Source organism: Gouania willdenowi, chromosome 24, assembly GCF_900634775.1.
Source record: "Gouania willdenowi chromosome 24, fGouWil2.1, whole genome shotgun sequence".
Taxonomy (NCBI): Eukaryota; Metazoa; Chordata; class Actinopteri; order Blenniiformes; family Gobiesocidae; genus Gouania; species Gouania willdenowi.
In genome coordinates this window covers 5554888-5563204 of record NC_041066.1, presented here as the reverse complement: position 1 = coordinate 5563204, position 8317 = coordinate 5554888, and positions in this window count along the sequence as shown.

Sequence of the window (8317 nt, the reverse complement as noted above, 5' to 3'; positions counted from 1 at the left end):
CATCCTTGAAGTGCTTCACGCACACAAAAATGACCTTACCCACAGATGTGGGTACATTTCTGTGAAAAATAAAACTCAACCAGGCACTTCGAAAAGGTTCTGATGCTGGGAGACGGTGTAATGAAGCGTGTGGGTTACTACATCCAACAACCAAACATTTTGACTTATCCTCTCGTAACTTCGGCATCCTTGAGCTTGGACTACAAAATAAAAGCGAGAAATAAAAATGGCGGATTGCTCGAAGTGTTGGACCTGGAGTTGATGTACTAATTTGGCAGTTCCGCTGCAAATACTGTGACGTGACTGTTCAAAAAACGTAATAGAGAATAGAAAAATTGAAACAGATTGAAAAATATGAGCAAAACAGAATATAAAGATATCAACGGAGCACCTGAAGAGACTAATTTGAACTTTTCTGTACTTCTAAACACTCTAAATATACAACAAAATGCATTTAAGGGCTAAAAAAGTGGATTTAGCATGATATGTCCCCTTTAGATGATCACCATCGGTTCCAGGCATCACAAGCTGAGCCAGATTTGCTTCTTTTGTTTGTTCACTTACTGTGTTTGTGAAAGTACAAACAAGGCGTATTCATTATTATTATACATTATTATGATGCCAGGTTTTTACAGAAATTCACTCTGCTGTTTCTCACTAAATGTTTCCAGTAGTGTTCAGTCTTTCATGTTTGGTTCTATGAACAATTTATATGTTTAATGTGTGTTGCTCACATTTAGGTTAATACAAGCATAAATGTGTTTATTACTGCATGTCTTATATTGATTTGACAGCGTTTTAAATGTGAAGCACAAAAGGAGTTTCCTAACCCACATGGCTGGATCATGTGCCGTCAATAGTGGGGCGTAATAAATGAAATGTAACATCCTATCTGGCCTCATGTTCATGAAGCATGAGAAAGAGTAACTTTTAACACACGTATACCAAACCTTCCAACACGTCTTTATCTTATTACCTGAAGTAATATTATCCTATTGTAGAGCAACATCGCTGAAAACATGTCATGTGTTTTTAATATAATGGCTGAAGCTTAAATATTACAAAAGATTTGGTTGCCAAATGAAACTAGAGCAGCATTGCAGCGTTTCAGGTTACGCTAGCTTGTCCAGTTTTATGTACTGTATATCAGCAGCTACGCTATGAAGGATATTAAATCCCAAATCGAAGTTGATCTGACCTTTATTTTTGATTAGTTTACAAGCAGCCTTGTTAAAGAGAGAGGAAAGTCTTTAAAGGCTACCTGTAGTGAACTTTAAGCTCTATCTAAAAAATGTCTATAATGCTTAAGGTAAGGGTCAGTGTGTGGATGTTTGCAGAAAGTCACCCAAATAACCACATTTTTACATACATAGTTAGAGGGCGGTATACGGCTATGGCTTTATTAGCCCTATGTCTCGACTCTTTTCCTCTTTGCTTGTTCATTATACTTCTTTAATGAGAAAATCATATGCATACGGGACGGTTTGAGTTCTCGTGCGTCAAAAACAAGCAGCTCTTGAACTGAGCGGGTTTTTCTGTCAGTTTGGAGCGTATCACAAAACGTTTTGTGAAGTGAACGCAAACCGAGCTAAGTCGGCTGTTCTCTGTTTGAGCTGAGTCCCGGACTATCATTCATGTGAAAGCAAGATTTTCACTTTCACTGGCTGGTAGTGAAGTACCATCGTTTTGGATCTGCCATCGTGCACGACTGGCAAAAAAAATCATTCTCAGAATAACTAGAATATTCTCTTGCCCTCCTCTGTCAGGACAAGCAGTCTTTCTCCTGCTGCTCCTGTCATACAGAGCGATCTGCAGCACATTATTGTGTCCTTTAGTCAACCAGATAAAAGCCTCAATGAGATTAGAAATCTCTTTTTCAAGAGGGACCTGGCAAGTCAGCAGCAGACAAAGTTACAACAACAATGAATACATTCATACATCAGTACATCAAAAACCAGCAGTTCTGGAGACACCAGCTCAGAACAAGATGACAAGCCATCAGAATTAAAAACAGTCACATACAGTATAGTATGTGTAATAATGCAGCTCACCACAGGCTGACAAAACAGCTACAGACGCATCAAAAGTAGCTTCAGCACACACGCTTGTGTTGTAATAAGTAAATAAAATAAAAATGTTAAAGAAAATGTGGAGAAAACATACATGGGAAACTTTATTTTCATTTTTATAAAGAAAGAAGTGGGAGATAATGCAAAACCCTGCCCAGGTATTACCTTTACTATGTCACATCTGGCTGAAATTGGCTTTACCATTGGTTGTATTTCAATGAACAAAAAAGTTTTTGAAAAGTAATCCGTTTCTTTTTGTTTTGTTTTTTAATTTTTGTAATTTTTTGTTTATTGGAAATACATCCAACACAATTGATGTCAGTATTACTAGTACGGGTACCCTTTAACGTTGTTAAATGTGCTCCAGTTGGTCCTTATTGAGACAATAAAAAGTAGTTAGTGTCACAAAGCTGTTTTTAAGCTAATTGCGCATGCTAGCATTTGTCTTGAAAAAGCTGTAATTTTGTGAATAACTACTGCTGTGTTGAGGATATTCCATTCCTGACAACATAAACCTATGAAGAAACCTGAAATGTCCATTCAAATAATTATAAATAAAAAGCTTTAATATGAAAACCATTTTAAAAGGCTTAATGCTAGGCTAGGCAAACAGCTAGCTACAACAGAATGAATTGTTGCTTTAATTTATTTAATAAGTTAAACACATTCCACCCAAACCTTCCAACAGCTATGAATTAATTTTTCTAAAAACATACATTTCAAATATTTGTAGAAATATCCTGTCACAAATATGAAACAATGAAAATAGTAAAATAAAATAAAAAAAATATTAATCAGTTATGCAGATAAAGCGATGTTGTATTGAGAACAGGGAGATGAAAAGCATATCTATGGTGAGAAGGACCAGCTTTGCTGTCCATTTTACGTTTTACATACTTCTTTCACTCAGTTTGTTATTGGTAGCCCCAGCTTATTAATCCATCATAAAGCTATTGATTTGTAGCAAATTTACTTTTTGTACCAAAGTTAATTTCCTCCTTTTTTACTGTCAGATAGCTAAATAAAACTTACTTTTCGTGCTTAAACACATGTAAGTTTGTTGTGTTCTGATCTCACACTATGTACCCGTCTCCTGTGTTGACAAACACATTTAGCTTTTTAAGCTACTTTTTGCTTGTTTTTTAGCACAGTGTTAGCTTCGTCTTACATCAGACCTCTGCTATTGTAGACTTTGTAATATTTTGCAGTGTCTTGGTCAGTGATTTTTTTTAGCCTTTTTGAATGCTACAACACCGGTTTCTTATGTTTGTCAGCTTGCGTTTAATGTTTTGTTATAATATTTGATTATCCCTCCATAACTTACATGTTTGATTAATGACTGCGTGGACAAAAGCTAACTCAGGCTGGCCATAGCGAGAGGATAGAGAAACCCTGTGATCCACTGGTCAAACTTGTTAGACATTCATGATCCGCGCAGCACTTTGCGACATTATGGTTAACATGGAGGAGCAGAGGCACAAGCGCCCCCTGCTGTGAGATAGCAGCAAACATGCGCTAACAGATTTAGCTGACTCTGCAGACTGTCACAGGTAAGCCATATGTTCCTTCTGATAAACGCGCAGTACATTGCTGCGATGTTTGTTTTTGCGGAGGCTGGATTTTAAGCAATCTGCATCTCTACCTCCATCACTCAGGCACACAACACGGACAGCTTTGTGTTTTTATGTTTCGTCAAAGGCGTCGACATATCAGACTCTACTACACACAATCGTCTCTGATTAACCAAGTTCATTGGTACTAGAATTTTGTAGATGAACCCCCATGGCTATGCTGTAGTCACTACATCTGTGATTGGGTTTTTGTTAGATTTCTTTGTGCAAAGTGAGACAATTTCTTACTGTAAACTTTATCATCTGAGCAACAGTTCAAGCAATTGAAGGTGTTATGTACAGGATTTTTCAACTGACAAAACTGGCATTCTTAAACTAGAAAAATTGCATATCTCCAGAAAGTCCTAATGCTCGGACCAGGTAATGGCAAACATTTTAGGGGATTTTATTCATTTCTATTGAAGATTAATGCAGATTTCACATCAAAGGATACATGGCAACAGTTTGCTTTGACGAGTCTCCCAACGGGGACAACCATTATCTACACAAGCCTCATCACCCTCATAACAAAAGTGCTTGAGTCATTTTTTTTTTTTTTTGTCTTTTTAAGAAAAAAAAACAAATTTTTACATTAATCCGTATTTATTAACTACTTGGCGTACACATGCTTATCTATCCAAGCTTAATGACATACTGATCTAATGACTTGTTATAATCAAATACGACATAGGCCAAAACATTGAGTTTTGACTTTTTCATACACGACTTGTGAAAAAAAAAGTATTAATGATTTAGGCAAAAGTCAAGAAGCTACTAGGTAGAGAAAAATTTGTCAGAAATGAAATTTCTGACAAATAACACCATGCACTTAGCAAAAGCCACTATTGTGGGTCACATGCTTTAGGAAATTCACAATGACTCTGCAGTTTTACCAACATTAGAAAATGTAAAAATACACGAGTTAGGCATAAAACCTCAATATGGTCAAAAAATGACTTTTGTTCTGAGGGTGACGATGTGTTCTTTGATGTTCTTTCAGGAGAACTTTTGTACTTTTTGAGTAATATTAATTTTCCTGTTAAAAACATTGTTTTTGTCACTAGGGAGCACTCGCGTCAGTAAGAAGCTACATGGATTTTAATATTAACGGCTTCAAATTGGTTCAACATGGGCTGAGTTATAACATGCAGAAAGACGCATAATTAAAATGTCACTCTTGTGGCTAAACATTTGAAAGCAGATGTTTTCGTAGCACTTGTTTATCTAAAGGTTCTGATGCTCAGTGAAAGTCTATACATAACACCTTTAAGTGAAAGAAGTGTTATTGTCATGGTGAAGACATTAACAAATGTCCACCCGTGGCATTTATTTCTAGTGTTTCATGCTGAATTTGTGTTACTTTAATTCTTTATAAAGAAGTACAAATGTGAACATATTTCAGACTTTCTGTATTTTATGGTTTACTGAAGTGTTTTTTTCAATGTGAGTAGTGTTTTTTGTAATGTTTTCAATTTAATTTATTACCTCCATGTTGAGATATTTAACTTTCAATCATGACACTTGTTTAAAAAAACATACAATATATATTGAGAAGAAACTTTGCATGTGCACTAACTGTGTTGGATTAAACTGCATTAACTTTAAATAAAAGGGGTTTGATGCCCAAAATGTGTTCTTCTGTCATGTCTTCTCTTTATTGATATAAATTCGGTTTGAAACTTTAATAATGAAGTTTTTATCAATCAGCAATCAAGTCCCATACCATAAGGTTTTCCTTGCCACCATGATGAATTCATGTTGGGTGTGGGATACATATGTATGTGTATATACGTATATATGCATATGTGTGTATCCATAAAATGAAGAGTCCATCCTTAAGACTGCTCTACTGTAAAGTGTCTTGAGATACCATTGGTTATGATTTGGCGCTATACAAATAAAAGATTGATTGATTGATTGAATGTGCTTAGAAGCTGCCAGAGGAACTACACTGGATCTAAATTTTCTCTCCAACAGTTGCAGTGATGTGCAGGATGCGTCCGGTCACGCAGGATGTTGTGCACACTGCAGATAGCAGGTGGTGCAGATGTTGCCCATCTCTGTGAGGTTCGTCCTCATGAGTTTACCAGCTGTTTTCTCCACTTTTCCGGAGTGCAGCTGGAGAAGTGATGTTAGGACGCTACATGCAGTGGAGGAAGTTCAGCAGGAGCTACAGAGGAAGTTTGGCTCTTAGATTGATGGTCTTTCCTGATATTGGTTATCGAGAACATGTTTTCAGTCAAAGTGGGAACTCATAACTTGAAGTTCGTGCTTCATTGCACCAGTGTTAAGCAAAGTGAGCTTGGATAGCTCGTAGTATGAGTAGTATGAGTTTGGAGTAGCTGTGGCAAGGTGCCGGAAGGATGTCATCTGACCCACGAACGACCAAAACAGAAACCATCACCAACAATTTTATTACCAACCTGCCTTATTGTAACCAGTAGACATCCTGCCTGAGGGAGTTAGTCGACCAAATTGAGGCTTTACAAGTCGGGCCATATACAGGTTCTTTGTCGACCCACAGTATAGCGGTAAATATACACAAAACTTTGCTTAGCCTACAATAGCCGATAATAACTCACCAGAACACACTGACCCCAGGAAAACTGGGACCGGTGCAACACGGGCATTCCTGGCTACACATTATCCACAGACAAGAAAAAACTTGACAGAGATCTTCCCCTTGTCCACGTCATGGGGAAAATTCCTCCGCAGAGAAGCCCTTTGGGAGACAAATGGCCATCTGTATGCCAAAATTCCTTCTCCTTAGGTGTGTTCACACCAAAAGCGACTGCATTCGCTTCAGTCACTCATGATGAGTCGCTTGAACATAGTGGCGCTTTTTGGTCGTTCCATTGCTTCATTGCTCCAGTGAGGACCGGAGAATAGTATGTGTCTGTGGAGCCAGTGACAGCGCTGAGAGGGCTGATCACTTCTTCTCCGGCCGTAGGTTTATAGCACTTATCATCGACCTTTAAACTGCTTTTTTACAGTTTAAATTATCAGTTACTAAAGGATGAGTTCACTCAGAATGTAGGCTTATTCAAAGAGTTTAATAAACTGCTTTTATTTTGCCCCGGTAAAGTTCAGGAAGTGTACAGCCCTCCCGTCTCACTGTAGAGGAAGGGAGGGGCTGCTGCCTCGGCCCTACAGACAGTGATGGCCGTGGGAGTTGTCGCTTGAAAATTTTAATTTTTTCAACTTTGAGCGACGTGTGTGACCTAGTCGCCGGAAACAAAGCAGGTCGTGTCGCTTGAAGGGACATTTATGAATGCACCTTTAGCTCTCTGCTACAGAGCAAACCTTGGTTAAATAGCTGCTGACCAAACAGGAACTCTGTTGTGCATCGCGGTCTATATCTGATAATTCACAAATTCGTGCCTTAAAGTGCGCAAAGTTTTTAATTGAGATGTTTAGATATTTCGTGGAAGCACTAATTAGGGTGTGTAGTTTCATTTAGCATCAAACTTAAAAAAGTGTGACATTGAGACATTGGCTTTTCCTGATTTAAACCCACTACATGGCAATGTAATGATTCTCTTCAAATCATTTCTTATCAATGATTTAAGAATCGTGTAAAACAGGGTTATTTTTCAAATGTATGTAGACACAGGTTCCCACATTGTAAACTGAGGAAAACAACATCTTTTGTACTTTAAATAAAGCCAAGCTTCATCTACTGATGCAACACAAATGAAGCAACTGAAATATTCATTTGGAGTCATGTTGCTGTCCACCTGATGAGCAGAAGGTCAATAGTCTCTCACGCTTTGTCTCTATTTCCATCTCCGCCAACTCCTGAGGGGAATAACAGGCACTTTAAATGCTCCACTGCAAGACGCTAACTTTGACCGCCTGCCGCTTGTTGCCGGGCAGGTGGTGATCAAAGTTAGAGGAAAGAAGCTGCAAAGCCCCTCACACAGAGTCATCTGGCACAGCACAGAAATACCTATTGCTGGCACTTTAGGGTCGGCATCTATAGAGATAACAGTTGCACTGACAGGTCGATCGAATGACAGCATGTTTCCTCCTCAGCAGCAGAAGTTGAAAGTGAATTTTGACAATGGCAGAGTAGCTGCTTTGTTCCGTTACATCTCCAGTGAAGCTTAGTCTCACAAGGACAAACCTTTGGAGCGTGGTGGGGATGGGTAGACGGACGTGTGCGTCCTTTAATAGCGACCCCATTGCTTTCATGTTGTAACTGGACACATGGGATGTCTGTTCTCCAGAGACCATGTGGTTGTGTGTGTGTGTTTCCACAGCAGATGGATTACCTCCCCTCTCCCTCTGAAAGCAGCCCATTCACAGGTGGGATCTAAAAACCCTGTCTTTTAGGAGAAGTCGAGATCCAGTAACGACCCCTGCGACTGGGGGCACGCCGTGGTGCACAAAGCCAGAGCGATTCCAGCAGACTCTCCATCTGTATGCAAATGAGATCTCACAGCAATGGGAAAAGGTGTACGTTTGAACATTTTACTTTCAACCAAACCCTGACATTGGAAATGGCATCAGGATGCGAACACAGTCATTTTCTTCTGACTAACACTAACACTTTTTTAAGACAGGTTTGTGATTTAGTTTAGCCAAACTTAGTCCAGTTTGGACTAAAATAATCTGTTCTGGACCAAAACGATTTTA